The 20,293-nt window shown below is 42.4% G+C and overlaps 1 long non-coding RNA gene across 1 annotated transcript in view; it reads left to right on the top strand.

The window, feature by feature from the left end:
- LOC103544945 (uncharacterized) overlaps positions 1-20,293 on the top strand; it is a 31,876-nt gene that overhangs the window by 6,126 nt on the left and 5,457 nt on the right. Inside the window, exons 2-5 of the long non-coding RNA XR_011531903.1 lie at positions 136-196; positions 1,502-1,599; positions 14,616-14,818; positions 19,540-19,812. This is a non-coding gene — a long non-coding RNA (uncharacterized lncRNA). The remainder of the gene's footprint in view (positions 1-135; positions 197-1,501; positions 1,600-14,615; positions 14,819-19,539; positions 19,813-20,293) is intronic.

The raw sequence follows: 20,293 nt of genomic DNA, 5'->3' as shown, positions 1-20,293 counted from the left end.
TGGGCTGTGATGTGCCATTATCTTCCTTCTCCCGTTTTACACTTCACACATCAGCTTTCTCTCCGGACAGTTAGTTGATCACTAACCACTTTGAATATCTGGACCAGTGGCTCATTTAGTTTTTCTGTTTTAAAGGATAGTGCTGGTGTGCACAAGGAGCAGTTGTGTTGATTTCCACACTTGCTGAGGCATCTAAGTGTGATCTGCCTATCATGTGCTGACTTTAATGAAAGGTTCTTATTGTGATCACTAGTCAGCATTTATGTAGCTCCTCATGACAACCCATTATTCCTCAGAGTACCTGTCATAGTGATGAGTATTAGCAACCCCCACTGTAGAGGCAATAATTCAGGGGTCCTAGCGAGTTTTAGACATATCCTCTAAAGAACACAAAGTGAATAACCACAGGACTGTGACTGGCCTGGAGCCCCCTCCCTCTAGCATACTTGGTGAGTTCACTCATTCCACTATCTGGTTAGCAGACCTCCACAGGGTGGGCTCCTCTTGCGGGTTGCAGCTCAAATACCCTGAGATGCCTTCCTTGGCGACCTTATCTACAGCAGCATCCTCTCCCCAAGGCTCTGTTACATTCCTGTGTTTATGGACTTCACAGAGCTTAGTGCCACCTGAAGTTGTCTGTTTGTGTGTTTGTGTTCTTGTTTGTTGTCTGTCTGCACCATTCAGGAAGGTCATCTCCATGAGAGTAGCAGTCTTGCCCAGGTTGTTCATTGCTGTATCCATCCTCTTTGTTGAAAGTACCTGGCATATATAGTAGGTGCTCAATGCTTTTGAGAGAATAACAGTGATAGAGCCCTGTAAATACTGTTACTCATGCATTATTTCCTATGCTTTTTCATCTTTTTCTAGACTTTCTGGCCATAGTCACACATACAATCAATTTTTCTCAGTTACCCTGGACCTAATGACCTAGTTTTTGGATTGCCCAGGTCCTTGACTTCCTTCTCTCTGTGGCTTCCTCTCTCCTGGAGATTCCTCAGATCTTTCAGTCATTTTTTGCCTTTGGTTGAGTGGGGTCGAGAAGAGAGTAGGGTGACAATTTTACTAGTTCTAATAGCTTTGGAAAGGTACAAAGTTGAAATTATTGATTCCAACATTTCTTTTTTAACTTATTTGCAGATTTCAAAAAAGTTTCATATATACAATACAGTGAAAAGTACTTTGAAGAAGTTGAAAGAACTGTATAATGTAAGACACAATTATGTATGCAGGTAGTCCCATTAACCTTAGTAATTGAGAGTTGATTGTACATTTAAGGTTTAATTACTTTTGATAGAACAGTAGCTCACACTTTTCTAATGGGTAGCGCCAGACAAGGGCTTAGAAAATGAGCCTTTGGTTGATTGTTTTCAACCATCAAGTCAAGATAAAGCTTGAAGTCTCCCCAAAGTCCGAAAGGTTGGCAGTAATGCTGATTTCACATCCACAAGTAAGAGTAGACAAATGGGCCTAAATGTTTGAATTTTCTTGCTTCAAATTTCAGATCATGAGAATACAATTACCCCTGAGAAAAATCTTAGGCTGATCTTGGAAGAAAGGCCCTCTGGATAATCTAAAAATGAAGTTTTCTATTTAAATATTGTTTTTTATGTCTTTATAACCTTATGCGGAACTGGAAAATGGGTTGTCTTTTTGTTTTAAACCTAAAGAATCAATGCAATATCTTATATTTGATAACTTGTGCTGTTGCTTGTGGTCCTCCCTACAACTCTGCCCATGGCTATTATTGTTGCCACTTTATAAACAGAAGAATGGAAGCAAAGCCATTAAGTGCCTTTCTCAAGGTCTTGGAAGAAGTGACCAAGAAGATGGTCTGGCTCAAGTCTCCTGACTCCAGTTTACTATTCCCCACAATAACGTTGGAAAACCACATGGGGAAGGGAAGACTCATTCCTAGTACTGTTGTCACACTGGTGCCAAGCTTCAAAGGTCAGGCAGATATTTTACATTATGGTTAAATTGGCCACATTTACTCAGTGTGTACTATATCCCAGGCCCTGTGCTTTGCCCTGGGAGGATTCAGAGAAAGTAAAAGACATGTTAGATTTCCCTGGCTCTTACCACCTGGTGGGGATGGGAGACACATACCTACAAACGGGGCTATAATACAAGGACTGGGGGGAGAGTGCGCTAAGAGATACAGAGCTCTGTGGGAGCAGGGGAGGAGCAGTATCTGAAAACATTCCAGCAAAGGGGTCACCTTCCACGCCAAGATGAACTTGCAATGAGCAAGATTTAACTAAGGAGAGATTGAGAAGAGGGAAGAGGGGAATGGGGTGTTGGCCAAATTTTATCCACCTACTATTTTATCTATTCAAATTTTATCTACCATGGCAAGAAATTAGTAGATAATGTTTTTAAATTACTTTTAAATAGAAGTATTTGCATATTAGTTATATAAATAGAGGTAAACGCAAGAAGAACTACAATAGAAATGGCTAAAGTGGTTTCTGTGGGGAAAGGAACTGGGGGGATAGGAAGGATTGGGGTTGTGAGGTGAGGGAGGGCCTGTTGTGGCTCTTTATAAAGCCTTCAGTACTATTTGATTAAAGGCACAGGTATGATTTCCTTAGATGAATATTAACTATTAAGTGGGCTTTAAAGAATGAGTAAGGTTTCTCCAAGGAGAGGGAGGAGAGGGATGGTTGTAGCAGGGGACCCAGCATTAACACAGAGGAAGCAGGAGAGCAGAGGGAGGAGCAGGTAACCCATGAGGATGACAGTGTACAAGACACCTCCGTGGATGGGGACACATGAGCTGGTGCTTGACTGCAGAGGGGCTTGGATAGAAGGACACGCACACACACGCTCACGTGCTTGTTGGCAGGAAGGCAGTAAAGTGTGTTGGGCAAAGGGGTGATATGCTCAGCACTGAGCTCTACCTACAGCAGTGGTTCTCGCCTTGGAGGTGACCTGCTTGTTGAAACAAAATTGCTGGGCCCCACCCCACAGCCAGAGTTCCTTCCTGAGCAGGTTCAGGGTGAGACCCAAGGATTTCCATTTCTAATAAGTCCCCAGACAGTGCTAATGCTGCTGGTCTGGGAACCATGATTTGAGAACTGGTAACAGAGTAATCTAGCAACAAGGAGAAGTTGAGACTAGAGTAGTGGGAGAATTGAGGTCAAGAGACCCTTCTACCAGGACAGAGCAGAAGGAATGGGGCCGTGAAGGGGAGGTGATGTGAGAAAGTACAGAACAATGATCAAAGGAACAGACCAACTGCTTCAGAGAACAGGGGACCACTGGACCGTATTCTGGGTCATGTCAAATCACAAACCACTGCTAAATCTCCAGTGTCTGTGCCAGGTACACGAGAGGCACCTGAAATCCATTTTTTAAATGGCAATTCTGTCTAGAAATTAAGCTGTGAGATTTTCTTACTTTACCTTGCTCCCACATCAAAAAATTCTTTCTAGTGCAATATAGATTGCAAAAGCATCTTCCAGGGAGAGCATCCATATCTGCACCTAGTCAGAAAGTGTATGTGTCTGTATATATAAAATCATACTAAAACTGATTTCCTTATTTCATTTTAGAACATCCTTGTAGCTAAAAAGTGTTCAAAATAAATACAGAGTACAGGAAGCATCCATCTCTACTGAGTGGGGCAAAATGTGATTAACTCCCTGTACCACAGAAATACCCCACGAAAACCTAGAGGAATCCTTTATCCACCTACATTCCCTGAGAATCTATCACGTGACGAGCACCGTGGATGAGCTTGGATGCAAAGATGAATAAAACATGGGCTCCGCTCACAGCAGTTCAACATCTAGCAGTCTTTGTCCTGTGCTCTGAAATCTGCCTAAGGATTGGGTTTTCTTTGTAATAAGAAATCAAAAGCCGGGACAGAATAAGATAGGTAGCTTTTCTAAATTGACCACTCTGTTGTCTGATTATTCCACTGAGGGGAACACTTGGTCCTGGCTTACTTCACTGAACTCAATCATGTTTCGCTGACACACAGAGTCTGGGCAGCAGCCAGCTCCTGCTTGCTCCCTGGTCTTAAGTCCAGTGAGCATTTTATCACTTACACCTTTCAGTGCCCAAAGAGAGTGCCTCTTGGGGTTTTGGAAATACCGTTTCCTTTGCTACCTCCCCAAATAATAGGGTCACTTCAGGACCAGTGAGTGGTTGGCACTGGGATATGTTTCCCAGAAGTACTAATAGTTCTGGAGAGGAGCAAGTGTTTTCACAGCTGCAGCTCTGGGTGCCGGACTTTCCACTGTCAGTACCCTACACCTACACATAAAACCTAACTTAAAATTTTCCCCTGGCTCCCCATTGCTCCAAAGTCTTAACTAGCTGATTTGGCCCAGAGAGCTCTGCATAATCTGTGTCCCCTGTGCTTTGTCCTCTTCTTGGTGCATCACATTCCTCCCTGCTCATTAGGTGCTCTCTCACCCAGATTCCCCTGCCTCGAACACTCCTCCCTCCCTGCTTTGCTGAGTTGCCTCCTCAGCTTTTAGTCTTCACTCATATTAGCTCCTGAGAGACGCTTGAGGAAGACCCCTCCTCCCTGGTTAGGCCAAATCCCCATGTTTTAAACTCCCTTGGCATCATCAACCAGCTCAATAACCCTTCATAGAATGTATCACAGGACGTTTACAGGATCTTGTGTGATTGCTTAATTTCTGCTTGGTGTCCTCACTAGACTATAAGATCCATGAAGGCAGGAACTCTACCTCCTTTTGCTTTTCATTGTATTCCAGAGCCTATCACAGTTTCTGGCACTTGCTAGGTACTAAATAAATACATTCTTTCCAAAGGAAGGAATGAAGGAAGGAGGGATGGCAAATAGTTACTACTAAAATAAGAAAGAGGAGGTCTAGCATACTAAATGAATGATATCAATAGGTAACTCATACTGGACTAAAGACGTAAAGTCCTAAGATATATTTATAATTTATTCTTCATGGGAACCCTATGAGGTATTTATTGTTATTATCCTCATTTCAAAGGTGAGGAAACTGAGCTGCATAGAGATAACTACCCCAAATCACAAGCTGGCAAGTGCAATACACCTCACAACTGTGGAGATACTATGATCACACATACCGCAAGAAGCCAGTCTGCCCTGGGAACCATTTTGCTCAACTCCTTTTCTGAGTTTTAGCAACTACTGCTTTTAAGGGTCAGGGATTCACCACTTTGGAATTGGAGTTTGAAAGTGAAAAACTCTGTCCTCTTTACAGATGTGTCAGCCTCCTCCATAGATGAGGATCAGAGAAGCTCTTCCCAGGGTTTCAGCTACTTCTGTCGCTTTTCAGCGTGAAATTTTTCTACATGAACGTAAGGATGGACCAATTAAAATAAGCACAGTGTAAAGCAATAGCCCCATCACCTCAGTTTTGACTGTATTGTGTTAACGTGAGCAGAACAGAAATTGCAGATACTAAATGACTGGAGGAAAGAAAGAGAGAAAGAGAGGAGGAAGGGAAGAGCCATTTCCTAGGAAGAAAGGTTGAATAGAGACATAATTGTTTAGGAAAGAGAAGAAGAAAAGGAATGTGCTGCCCTCCCAGTATCTTCAGGAGGCCTTGGGCTGTGCATGCTACCGTCAATCAGTGTGTTTGGGGCCTAGCCTGGAACAGAAAGCCTCGTGTTGGGGCCAGCCCTGTGGCTGAGTGGCTATGTTTGCAGGCTCAGTTTTGGTGGCCCAGAGTTTTGCCAGTTTGGATCCTCCACATGGACATGGCACCACTCATCAGGCCATGCTGAGGTGGCGTCCCACATGCCACAACTAGAAGGACCTACAACTAGAATATACAACTATGTACTGGGGGGCTTTGGGGAGAAGCAGCAGCAGAAAAAAGAAAGAAGACTGGCAACAGATGTTAGCTCAGGTGCCAATCTTTAAGAAAAAAAAGAAAGCCTCATATTTAGACTGAGCAGAGGCTTCCGGCGAAGGGAGGAAGGGAACTCCATGGATGGAACAAATCACTTGTTTGGAAATGGAACTCTAGATGGAGTAATTCCCTCTATTTGAATTTTTTGTGAAGACTGATAGTCATTTCACTGCATTAGTAACTACTGGAAAGATGACCAGTAGGAATACCTTAGCTCTGTGATAGGAAATAGAATTGAGTCATCCACCACCAACAAAATGGAACCTGACTCCATGTTTGGGATCTACGTAAAGAGGGGGAGGCAGAAGATGAAGAGGAGGAGGAGGGAGAGGAGTTGTGGTACGAAGAACTTGGAAAAGTTGTCAAAACCATGGAGTGTACCGTAGAATGAGACACAGGTACAAGCTCTGGGGTCCACCTGCTGGGGTTTGAATCCAGGCTCCATCATCCGCTAATTGCAGCCTCCCTGACTTCAGATTTCCCATATTTAAAGTTGGAATTATAATCCTATCTAGCTCATAAGAATTTTTTTAAGGATTAAAGAAACTAATGCTTGTTAACTTCATAGCACGTAGTAAATGCTCAATAAATATTAGTGCTACTGCTGCTGGAGATGATGTTCTGTCACCTGAGAGTGTAAACCTCAAGTACCAGCTATGCCGAGTCATGTTGGAATCCACCAGGAATAACCAGGAATAATGCTTACTGGACTCTCTTCTGGGGGAGCACATCACCTAACAGTGAGCTTTATCCCTCCAGTGAAGAAACCCCAGGTAAGACGCCATCTTCCGAAAATTGTCCATTCTAGGCTTGTTCTAGGAAATCATTTTCTTCTCTCCCCTTTAGCTTCCATTCTCCATCCTTTTTCTCTTCACTTACTTTTCTACTTTGTGCTCTATTTTCCAGTCCTTTGAAACCTCTGCTCCTCTCCACATGTGAGGATCCTGTCGAGACAGACTAAGTGGATCTGTTTCCTCTCTGCTTTAAACTCTGGGGCCAAGAGGGAAAGTGTTTCCTTTGGGTGGGTGCCGAGTAACGTTGGGGAGTGGGGGGAGAGTTTTTAATGACACAGAAAGTAAGAAAATATTTATGTTTCATTTTAACTGAACTTGTCTTAAGCCCACTACATTTTACTAGGTGAGCAAAAAGGAACACGAGAGCACTGGGAATGAAAGGACACACAGCTCTGGCTCTGTGCACAGCGGTGGAAAAAGCAAATGAGGCAAAGAGGAGTCTAGAAGAGACATCTTATGGGAAGAGTTGCCCCACCAAAAACCTGGGCTCAATAGCACTGCCTTTCTCTCTTCGTTCCCAGGATTAGTGTGGATCCTGTCTGATGGGCCCATGACATTGGCAAGATAATGCACAAGTTCGTTACTTTGAATACATTTCTATCTGTTGGGTCCACTGCAGTACCTTGTGGAACAAGTTTACAGAGTGTCACACCCCAGTTACACCTAGAAAAGTGAGTGTTGTGACAGGAGAAGACTTACCTTGTTAGGTGACTCTAGAAAAGTTAGTACTGTCACTGTTTACTAAGCATCTACTGTGTGCTGGGTACCGTACTAACTACTTTCTGCCCATGATCTCATTTAAACCTCCCAGCAGCTCTGAAAATTAGGTATTATTAAATCTATTTTATATGTGAGTGACATCAGGCAATTTACTTGGGTAACTTTGGCTGATTTGGGCAGGCAGAAGGACGAATCAGCAAACTTAAGGATATGTGAATGAAAATATCTAGGCTGAGGAGCAGGGAGCAAAAAGGAAGCAGACGTACCTACCTTAGTGTCAGACAAAGTAAATTACAGACAAACGAAGATTACAGGAGAGAATGAGAATCCTTTTATAAATATAAAGTGTTCCATCAATCCATAAGATATAAGAACTCTAAACATTGGTGCACCTAATAACAGAGTTCAAAATAAGTGAAGGAAAAACAGCGCTCCAAGGAGAAATCAACAAATCCACTAGATAGTCAAAAAGTTCAGTAGCGCTCTCTCAATAATTGATAGAACAGGTAGATAAAAACTCAGTACGTTTGTATGTTACTGTTTTTATCAACATTCCACTCAACAATAGAAGAATAAACAAGTGCACAGACAAGATTTGCCAAGACAGAACATATTCTAGGTTATAACATAAATCACACACACACACAAATCACTAAACAAATTTAAACTATTCAAATTAGACAAAGTAGCTTCTCCTACCACAATGGAATTTTTAAAATATCAATATCAGAAAAATCTGTGAAAATCTCAAAATATTTGGAAATTAAATAAAACACTTCTAAGTAGCCCATGGATCAAAGAAGTCAAAAGAGCAATTAGAAAGTATTTGGAATAGAGTTAAAATAAAATACAACATACTGAAATTTCTGGAATGCAGTTAAAGAAATGTTTAGAGAAAAATTTATAGCAGTAGATGGCTATATTAGAAGGAAAGGTCTCAAATCAATGACTTTAGCTTCTATCTTAAGTGACTAAAAAAAGAAGGGCAAATTAAACCCAAAGTAAGTAAAAGAGAGGAAATAATAAAAACAAGAGTAGAAATCAATGAAATAAAAAACAGAAAAAATAGAGAAAAATCAAGGAAACTAACAGCTAGTTTTCTGAAAAGATCAATAAAATTGATAAACCTCTAGCTAGACTTACTAGATAATAACTAAAGAAGAAGACACACATTGCCAATATCAGGAATGCCAGATGGAACATCACTACAGATCCTAAAGACATTTAAAGAGTAGTAAGGGTATTTTCTCAACTTCTCACCACTAAGTCTGAAAACTTAGGTGAAATAAATACATTTCTTAAAAGAACACAAACTATCACAACTCATCCAGCATGAAATAGATAATTTAAGTAATTCTATAACTATAAAGGAAATGAATTTTTATTTTAAAAACTCCCAAGAAAGAAATCTCCAGACCCAGATGGTTGCACTTGAGAATTCATCCAAATGTTTAAAGAAGAATTAACACCAATTTTACAAAATCTCTTTCAGAAAATAGAGGAGGGAACATTTTTCAATTCATTTTATAGAGTGAATATGACCTTGATACCAAAACAAGACAAAGTCAGTATAAAAATAAGAAAATTACAGAGCAATATTCTTCAAATATGTATATGCAAATATTCATAAGAAAATAGTAGCAAACAGAATTTGGCAATATATGATAAGAATTATATGCCAGAACTAAGTAGCATTTATTCCATGGATGTAAGGCTGGTTCAATGTTAGAATATCAAACAATGTAACTCGCCCTAACAGGCTATAGAAGAAAAATCACAGGATCTTATCAATTATTGGAGAGAAATTCTGACAAAATTAAATACCCATTCCGGATAAAAACTCTGAGAAAAATACCAGAAGAGGGGAACTCCTTCAACTTGATAAAGAAAACAAACAAACAAAAACCCCCAACAATTAGCATGGTATCTGTGGTGAAAGACTGAATGCTTTTACTCTCAGATCAGGAACAATGCAAGGATGTCTACCCTCAACGCTCTTATTCAACCTAATGTTGGAAGTTGTAGCCAGTGCAATAAGCCGTAGAGATCAGAAAGGAGGAAATAAAACTTCTCCTATTGGCAGATGACATGATTGGCTACATAGAAAATCTCAAGGAATCTACAAAAAAACCTCCTAGAATTTATATGTGAGTTTAGCAAGGTCAAAGAATATAAAATAAGCGTACAAAATTTATTGTATTTCCATATACTATCAATGAGTATGTAGATACAAAAATTTTAAATGCAGTATCACTTACCATCACTAAGAAAATAAAATACTTAGTTGTAATCTCACAAAACATGTACAGGACTTGTATGCTGAAAACTATACAATGTGGTCAAAGAAATTCAAGAAGACCTGAATAAATGGACAGCCATACCATGTTCATGAGTTGGAAGATTCAACATATTAAAGATGTCAGTTCTCCCCAAATTGATATACACATTTCACACAAGTGCTGTCGAAATCCCAGCAGATTTTTTGTAGACAAGATTTTCCATAATTTATATGGAAAGACAAAGGAACTGGAATAGTTAAAACAATTTTGAAAAAGGAGAAGAAATTGGGAAAAATGAGTCTACCTAATTTTAAGACTGATTTAGCTTACTGTAGCTACAGTAATCAAAATTATGTGGTATTAACAGAAAGGTAGATACATACATCAGTGGAACAGAATAGAGAACCCAGAAATAAACCCACACAAATCTGTTCGGTAAATTTTTAACAAAGTACAAAAAACAAATCAATGGAGTAAAGATAGGCTTTCAATAAATAGTACTCGAGCAAGTGCCCATCCATAAGGCAAAAAGAAAAAGAAAAAAAAAAAGAAACAAAAGAACCTTGGCCTAAGTCTCATACCTTACATAGAAATTAACTCAAAATGGACCACAGACTTAAATGCAAAACATAAAACTATAAAACTTTTAGAAAAAAATAGGAGGAAGTCTTCAGGATCTAAGGCTATGCAACAAGTTCTTAGATGTGACACCAAAAGCATGAACGTAAAAGGGAAAACTGATATATTGAACTTCATCAAACTTGAAAACTATTGCTCTGCAAAAGATCCTGTTAAGAAGGTGAAAAGACAAGTTGCAGACTGGGAGAAAATATTTGCAAACCGCATATCCAACATAAGGCTGGTATCAACATTATATAAAGAACTCTGGCAACTCAACAGTAAGAAAGCAAACAGCCCAATTAGAACATGAGCAAAAACATGAAGAGAAATTCCACCCAAGAAGATATACAGATGGCGAATAAGCACATGAAAAATGTTCACTATCTTCAGTCACTCAGGAAATCCAAATTAAAGCCACAATGAGATATCACTATACACTTATCAGAATGGCCAGAAAGAAATTTTAAATAATGACAACACCAAAAGCTGACAGGGATGAGGAGAAACTGGATTACTCATAATATGTTGCTCATGGAAATGTAAAACGGTACAGCCATGGTTTCACAGATTCTTAAAGAAACTAACCTTGCAGCTACCACACAACTCAGTCATTACATTACTGGGCATTTGTCACAAAGAAATGAAGGCTTATGTTCACACAAAAAGCTAGACACAAATGTAACAGCCCAAACTGGAAACAACCAAGCTAATATTCAACTCGTGGTTAAACAGACTGTAGTACGTTGATGCCATGGAATACTACTCAGCAATGAAAAAGAATGAGTCGCTGATACACACAACAGCCTAGATGACTCTCCAGAGAATTCAGCTGAGTAGAAAAAGCCAATACCAGCAAGTTATATGGTATATGGTCCATATATATAAAATATTATTGAATTAGCAAAATTATCAAAATGGAAAACAGCTTAGAGAAGGGATGGGGCAGAAGGCAAACGACTGTGTCTATAAAATGGCAACATGAGGGGCACTTGTGGTGATAGAAATGTTCTGGAGGTTGACTATATCAATGTCATCATCTTGGTTGTGGTATTATACTATAGTATTATACGATGTTTTGAATAAGGGAAATGATAAAGTGTACATGAGATCTCTCTACTATTTCTTAGAACTGCATATGAATCGACACATCTCAAAATAAAAAGTTTAATTTTAAAAAACTCTGAATGGGGGATATGCATGTGTTTGCTATCTTGTGACTTTATTATCAAAACTCACTAAGTTGTGCACTTTAAATACATGCAGTTTTTTGCATGTAAGTTATCCTTCAATAAAGCTGGGGGGGGGGGGATATAGCATTTCTCTTTCTTTTCCCTTCCTGAATAATTCAGTCTTACAGCTCTTAGATGAGCCAAGAATAATAGGCATCCACACAAAAGGGGGATGGTGGGGGTAGTTAGAGACGTGTTGCACTGTCCCAGAGCAGAGTGTCAGAGCCCAAGCGGGTGAAGAGGACCTTTGCATAGACTGGTTGCATGGTGCAGGTGTTGGTGTCTGCATAACACAGCTGCCAGGCGTGTTGATGTCTAAACACAAGTGGCAGAAGAGGACAGCCATACATGGAGGGGACGGTGGTGGCGATGAGAGATTGCTTACATCCAGATTGGTGATGTAAATATATTAAGGATCATGGAACCAGATTTCTCATTGTTAGAGAAAGAAATTACAAACTTGGAAAGAGAAACCAAGAATCAACCCTGTGGCATTATATTGCAAGTGGAGTTATTGGTGTGAACTCATGATTTCAACACATAGACACATAAAGAAATAAATTAAGACTAAATGTGTGTATACGTAGACGTATACATATGCCCTAGCTCTGTCCACTGACAGGACCTAGAAGCAGCAACATCCTAATAATAATGAGCCCATCTAGCCCCTTGACCTTGGCTTCTAAATTCCATTAAAGGAATCAGGGCTACTTGGAGAAATGGATGAACCAAGGGCTGATGCAGAGAAAAGTAGATGAAGAGCTTGAAACACCTGATTGTGTCGGAAAGTAAGAAATGCTAGAAATCAGGAGAACACAGAAGGCAGACTGAAGTAACTAGGTCAATTTGTGACAATTTGGGTGGCAAAATAAATAGCGATAATACCATAAGAAACTGAATTGAATAAGTAGGAAATCAAGAGTCTATATTGCCATAAATAGCAAGTAAGTCAAGAAAGAAATTAAAAATTTCATGTGAAATAAGACATTTCATTGCAATGGGAATGTTTTCATTTTGACTCTGATAACGTGAATATATTATTAATTAAAAATTAATTTAAAAAATACAGCTCATGACCTAACCATCTATTTGGGGAGAATGGAGTGGACTGTGAGAACTCTAGGATTTCTCTACCCAGCGTATGTTTCCATCTCAACACACAGTAGCTGACTAGCTATGGGGAAAATAAAGAGGGAGGAGTATAGGATGGCTCTTGTGTTTCTTGCTTGGGTGTTCATGTGCTACTAACTGATACTAGGAATATAAGAGGAATAGGAGGTGGGGGCAGAGGAAGCAATGGGTTAAGTTTGGAAGATTGTCCATTGAGGATGTTTAGCAAGCAGTTGCTTTCAATGGCTTGAGACTTAGCTAACCGCATGAGTAGATAAATCATCTAAAGAGGCTGGAGGAAGAGAAGCTGATTGGCCCAGGGCAGAAGCTTGGGTTAATCAGACATTTAGGAAAAGCTTTATGCTGTTTGGAACAGGACAGTTCATAAGCAAGCACAATTATGACCAAACATGGGAAACAATGAAATATTAAAATTTCAAAAAACTAGAAACAAAAAGTAGAATTCAATATTCTACCACTTAATGTGATATCATTAAAATGTTACTTATGAAAGTTTATAATAAAAAATGCTTATGATACTGTGTGTTTTTCTTCTATAGCACATATTATTTGAGCAAAGTAAAAATAGGCATAGCAAAATCTGGAGGGAGCTACATCAAAAAGTTAACAGCGGGGCCAACCCGTGGTGCAGGTGTTAAGTATGCACGTTCCGCTTTGGTGGCCCGCAGTTCACCAGTTCGGATCCCGGATGCGGACACGGCACTGTTGGCACGCCATGCTGTGGCAGGCGTCCCACATATAAAGTAGAGGAAGATGGGCACAGATGTTAGCTCAGGGCCAATCTTCCTCAGCAAAAAGAGGAGGATTGGCAGCCGATGTTAGCTCAGGGCTAATCTTCCTCAAAAAAAAAAGTTAACAGCAGTTGTTTTAAAGGTGTGAGTCTATGAGGTTCTTCCTTCTACTTTGCTGTATCTTTCAAATTCACTAAATAATACTTTCTGACAGGGGAAACAGTCACAAAAAGGATTCTCTTCCACTCCTTACTAAGCTAACCACGGTTACGGTTCCTAATTAACACAGAACCTGGACACATAGTGGGCCCTCAATACATGCATGGCTGTATCAATACCTGCACCTGAAGGCAGTTGCCTGATATATTCTGTCCTATAAAAAGCCTGCCATCCTGTGTGCTGGAGAGCCGCGTGTCCTGCCGTCCTGGATCTTCCAGGGCGTGACGAACAGTTCTGCCTCTACCGTCTCTGTCCACTGACATTAACGCCTTTACCTGGGGTTCCCAGGAACCATTCCTATTAGACTCTCTGATGGGTCCCAGGGGGAGTTAAAGCTCCTGTTGGCTCCTCTGAAAAAACAACAACCAGCAGACTGTGAGCATCCTTCTAGTCACTTGTCCTGCAGAGAATCAGAGATGATGACTTCTTAGTGTATGGACTCCCACCTCGACTGTCTCACTGCCCTTCTGACCCGTGCAGGCACTTCCAAGGCACTGGGCTCTGGAGGGTGGCAAGGTCCACATGGTAACTGCATCAGGGCCCCCTGCCCATCCCTGAACATCAGCCCTAACACTGTTCAAAACTCTTTACTCATTCATTCCAGTTCCGAGGACCAACCCTATCAGTACACATCAGTATCTGCACATAATAGATGAGATCTGAGACTCAGGCTACTTGTGCAAGGCCAGGCAGCCAGTGTAAGGTGAAGCCTTAACAGTTGTCAATATTGTTACTCTATTTATTACTATTCTCACCTTGGTGGAGTTCCTAAGAGTGCCATCGTCAAAGGGGGTGGTGTTGGGCAGGCACAGCCCTGCCCCCAGGCCTCTGAGCGCCTTCTAAGGCTGGGCCTGGAGTGAGAGTTTGGGGGCCCAGGGGCTGTGAGGGCCTGCCCACCGTAATGGAAATGGCAGATGGAGGAAAGGATCCTTCAGGCTGGGCAGTGGGGAAGGTCACTCAGGCATCCAGAAACCTTCCTCAGAACCTGTCTTTGAATTAAATCTCAACTCATATCTTCCAGAAGCCTGAGGTGAGATGTCTGGCCATGTTGCTGGTGCCGTCGCCCTCAAGAAGCCAAACAGGCTCTCAGAGTCTCTCAGGCCCTGCCCCCGGACGTGGCCCCGCCCCAGAGCATGCTGGGCAGGACCTCCCCATAGATCCCTCCCATTGCCAATGTATTCCTCCAGAGGATTCTGAGCTCTGCTTGGTGTTTCCAGCTGTGATGAGGTAAATGTAGTCTTGGTCCTCTGGAAAAGTAGATAATTAAGGCAGATAGTCCACACATGTGAAAGTGTTGTGACTTGGAAAGGGCGGGCAGATCCCAGGTTGGGAGGATTAAGGAAAGCATTGAGGGAAACCTTTCAGTATGGTGGGAAGGAAGGAGGAAAGAAGAGATGGAGGATCTCATTTTGGTTTTGGTTTTGTTTTGTTTTGAAGTTTTTATGAAGAAAAGTTCCCATCTGATGACTTCTCTGTTTCCCTCTGGTGGTCCAGCACATATGATCAATGAGCGAGGAGTGTGGACAAGGTGTAGGAAAGTGGAATTGTTTTGAGAACTTAGGCAAGCGAGTTGACTGAGAAAACAATCACAGAAGCTCCCCCGAGACAGGGCCTCTGTTTGTTGCCTCCACTGGGTGTCCCAAGTGCTTGGAAGAGCGTCTGGCACATGGTAACACAGGAGGAATGACTGGATTCTGAGGCAGTGGTGGAGCTGAGCAACAAATGTAGAACAGAAGTTTATGGGGCACAAACACACTTGTGTGATTTTATCCAAGAGGAAGCAGGCCCTTATTTGAAGGCAGTTCTAAAACAGGCAGAGTTGGATTTTGCTAGACAGGACGAATGAAAGAAGGGGGTAGGCTGTTTAGAGCAGAGCAGTATATTTAGGTTTAGGATTAAGTGATGCCCCATGAAGTTTTCCTTGGAGAGGGAGGAAATGAAGACAAAGGTTGTCAGGTGAGCAGGGGAAAGTATAGAGTGGCTTGTAGTTCCTGAATAGGTTGAGGAATTAGCATGCTGAGGGCATAAGCTGAGAGGATAAAGGGTGGAATGTCAGACTGTATTTTTTCAGAACACACAAGTGTTGCTGGTGATAAGTTCTAGGATATGGCCATAACTGAACTGGAATGAAGGTAAAGGACTCTAAGATGAGAAGGAGCAGACAGTGAGAGATCAGATCATTGGATGGTCTATCCGCATGGATGTTGGGGCCTCTGATTGATTCCTTCCACTTTGAGTTCCTTTCCTGTCCTCCACAGAATTGGCATTTCCTCTAACTCTAACCTTCAGTCCATGGCATGACTCTGGACAAGAAGGCAGAAATGGGGTGGTGAGAGAGAGGGCTGAAGTAGACATCCGTTTTGTTTTTGTTTTTATTTTGACACTCAGCATTCACTCACCTTCTAAAAATAGTCCTTCTTTTGCCCTCTGGGGATCTAACCCCGTTGTCAGTTTCAGTCCATGTCAAGTGGAGTTGTTTATCACTAACGCTCTTACTTTAAAGGAGGGCATTGAAGTCAGGCTTGGCCAAAAAGATTGGTCCATGCTTTTGGCAACAGTGATTGGTCAGGGATGGGCATGTGACCCAACTGGAGACAATAAGGCACAGTGGGACTTTTGAAGGGACTAGTGGGAGAAACAACCCATTTTTAGCTGTGCTTTTAGTTTGGAAGATGTAGCTACGAACTTGCCAGACAGACTTACAAGGTAGCCAGTCCAGAATCTAGAGCAGAGAAATGGATAGAAACTGAAACTTGATGACATCAGCTGAGCCCCAATATGAATCCTCCTGCCTGAGGGCAGCCTTACTCCCAGACCTTTTTCAGGTGCCTGAGTCAACAGATCCTGTTTTTAAAGTCAGTTGAATTGTACTTGCCATCATTTACATCCAAAGAATCCCTCACAGCGTAAGGGGGCTCTCCATCCCTGGCTCCCTCTTCTGTGCTAGCACTCTGAATATATATTACCTTCTCTGTCCTTCAGGTCGTGCCCTTCTATAAAAGAGGGTAAAGAAACCTACTTCAAAGCATTGTAAAGTTTAAATGGGATAATATACATAAAAAGCATAAATTTGTTTCACAACATTGAAGTACAATAAGCAGTACTTAATTTTTCTAAATTAAATTAAATCTGGCTCAAAGACCCCATTTTAAAGGGTAGGAAGATATACAATAGTAGTCATTAATGGGAGCTTTTTGCCTATTTAGTTAAGTATTCACCATCAAATATGTAGGTAAGAGCCTGTGATCTTGAGTCCATCTTGGTTGCCCCTGGGATTTTCATTGCCCAAGCCCTTCAGGCCCATTGAAAGGCCAGTGGCTGCACAGCCTCTGTGCTAAGTGTGAGCAATGCCGTGTCTTGCGACAGCTCTCAAGATGATGGGGCTTGATGATTAGTCATCTCAGCATCATCACTTCATCCCTTAAAACATTGTGCTGTCTCCTAGAGGACTTCCACACAGAACCCGTCCACCTAAGGGACTCGTGTCTACATCCTGATTCTCAGGGTCTTGGAGCCACTGCTACCTTTAGGCAACTCTCCTTCTCTCACCCCAGCACTTGTGTCAACCCCTATCTCCTCTCTCCTTGGAGCAGCCAGCTAAAGTCTCCTCCCACATGAGGGTCTGGACAGGACTGTACAACAGGTGTCTCACAACTTCTCCTTGGGTTCAGGAAACATGAAAGCCATTAATAACTCCTGAACCCAGAAGCCCAGAACTTCCTGTAAGACAAATGAGGAAAGGTAACTTTTATTCCTTCTGGAGTCCCCTCAGGTGGAGGGTAGAAACAGCATTATCCTGCTTCAAATGAAGGTTGCCTCAAGCTGGGCAAGAATCCCTGCAAAGGAAAATTACCTACTCTTGTCAGCCCAACCCCCTCCCACAGTGAAGCATTGCTAAACTTGCATAATACTCAGTTCCTTCTCTACCTCCTGGCCCCCATAGAAGGAAGGAACAGACCCCGAGTCTCCTGGGAGAGATAGGGAGGCAGCCTCCACAAATCTCTGAGCTTCCACTTGGCCTCCCTAAGGAAGACCAAACGTGTCCTTGTGACCCCAGGAAAATAGCCTAATTTAGGCTCTGATCCAGGGCCAATGGAAGTTCCAGAGGAAAGGCCTCAAGAGGAGCCCCGGGGCCAGCCCCGTGGCCAAGTGGTTAAGTTCGCACGCTCCGCATTGGCGGCCCAGGGTTTCACTGGTTCGGATCCTGGGTGTGGACATGGCACTGCTCATCAGGCCACGTTGAGGCGGCGTCCCACATGCCACAACTAGAGGGACCCACAACTGAAATATACAACTATGTACTGAGGGGATTTGGGGAGAAAAAAGAAAAAAGAAGAAGAAGATTGGCAACAGTTGTTAGCTCAGGTGCCAATCTTTAAAAAAAAAAAAGAGAGAGAGAGAAGAGCCCCTTCTCATAGCCTTGGCCCCTTCATTGTGGCTGCAGATTAGGGCACAGTTCTGAGTGTTAATCCATGTGAAGGCTGCCTCAAGAAAGCTGATTCCCTTAGGCAGCACCTGGTACCAGAGAAATTCACAGTACCTGAAGCTGGGATCTGGGGTTCCCATACCCAAGCCACATCAAGGTACCAGTCAATTCATGCATTTTATTCGCCCTGACATTAGGTTTGGAGTGTGGGCTTGAGGGTATAAAAATTCAGGTAACCCATTCCCATCACATTCTATGTCACTGAAAATTCTTCAGGCGCCACAGAATATCATGTAAATGAGACCCCCACCCCCACCCCCCACGCCCCCCAAGCTGCACAGCACTGATCTCTGGGTATAAGCAGCAAGCCCATGAAATCTGTTTCTAGAGAAATTCATCCTCATCTCTCCAGTCACTGTTCAGCTAATACGTTTTCCTTCTTTTGGTAAGAGTCCTGCTTTCCCATAGGAACTGGAATCTGGGAAAAAGGAAAACAGTACTAGAAGCAGAACAAGAGTGTGGGATCACTCCTGGGTGGTACTGTCACCTCATTTGGACAGTTCACTGCCTAGATGTGCTGAGTGTGCAAATTCTGTCTCGTTGCCTCATCCAGTGTTTCTCTGAATAGAAGCAAATATCTGGGCACCAGGTATGACTTGTTTTGTGACCCCAGCCAGTAAGTCAGCCCTTTTGAGCCACCACCTCTCCCTTGGTTAGAAGCTCTTTGGCAATGGGTTCATGGAAAACATCCCAGAATGGGAGCTACATGCTGAATTCCCTAGTACTGGCTTTGCCATCGATTGTGTGATTCATCCTCTCTGATGTTCAAGCTGTGAGAAGCAAATTTGAAATGATGGATGTGCTATATTAAATATATCAATAAGAGCAGAAGTTAAACCTTGCAAGCTGTAGGGTTTGCTTCCTCTATAAGCCTGGCTATCTCTATGGGAACTGAAGGTTGCTTCTTTAGGCCTGTAGTCGGGGAGCTAGAGCAGAGTGGAGATACGGTGGCGGAGCGAGGATGAGCCGTCTTGCACCTAATTTTTCCTCCCCTCTAAGTCTGAATACTGGCAGTGGTGAGGCAGGTGGTTCTAAGGGCTCCTTTCACTTTACCGTTCATGATGACCCCACACCGCCTTTACCTCCATGCCACCTTTCCCTCCTTCTTTGGATGCTTCAATCTCTTTGATGTTTTTCTTACCAGACGTTACTCCGCTTAGCCATTAAACAGCTTTAACTTTGATGACGTGGATATGGATGAGCACAAGGATCCACTTGGTCCCTTTGGTCACTTTTGCTTCAGTGAACTCAGTGGGATGTCCAAGAAGAAACCCTTGTGTTAGGAAGAGTTCTAAGAAGGTTCCAAAGATCCCTTCTTTTGCTAGTCACACCCTTGTATAAACTGCTCCCCTTGAGTGTAAGCTGGACCTCATGATTTGCTTCTGACTAATAGGATAAGGGAAAGGTGATGGGATATCATTTCCCTCATTAGTTTACAAGATTGTGACTTGTGTCTTGCTAGCAGACTCTCTCCTGGCTTTGATGAAGCAAGCTGCCATGTTGGAGAGGCCTACATGACAAGGAACTGAAGGTTGCCTCCGGCCAACTCCAGCCAACAGCCATCCAGGAATTGAGGCTCTCAGTCCAACAGGCCTTGAGGAACTGCATCCAGCCAGCAGCTATAGAAGTGAGCGAAGAAGTGTGTATTTCCCCAGTCAAGCCTTCAGCTGAGACCCCAGCCCCAGCTGACACCTTAATTGCAGCCTTGTGAGAGACCTTGGAGCAGAGAACCCAGGTAGGCCTTGCCTAGATTCCTCACCAACAGAAACTATGAATTAATAAATACTTGGTTTTTTAAGCCACTAACTTTTGGGGTATTTGTTATATAGTAACTAACACACCCCTAAATTACTGTAACCTTGGTGTAAGATGTAGCATGGCTGGGAAGGCAGGCACCAAATGAGAGGACAACCTCCTTGACAACATTCCTGGAGATACTGTCTTCAATCTCGAAGACTATCCCCAATTCTCTTAGCTGCAGTGGTATCATTGTGCTCCCCCCAGCCCTGATTAGTCTCCAGGAGGTGAGGCCTAGGTAAGGTAGTGCTGGGTGGAGTGGATGGCCAGGATGTGGGGTGTTAATCTGTCTGGAAGGGACATTGTGAGCTCGAAGTGACCCTCAGGGATCATGAGGAGTGATGATAAGGTCATTCTTCCCCTCCTCATTTTTTCCTTCCTTTTCCACTCACTCCACCATTCCTTTTTCCCTACTTGTT

Source organism: Equus przewalskii, chromosome 22 (assembly GCF_037783145.1).
Source record: "Equus przewalskii isolate Varuska chromosome 22, EquPr2, whole genome shotgun sequence".
In the NCBI taxonomy this organism is placed as follows: domain Eukaryota; kingdom Metazoa; phylum Chordata; class Mammalia; order Perissodactyla; family Equidae; genus Equus; species Equus przewalskii.
This window is presented reverse-complemented; position numbering and strand designations above follow the sequence as displayed.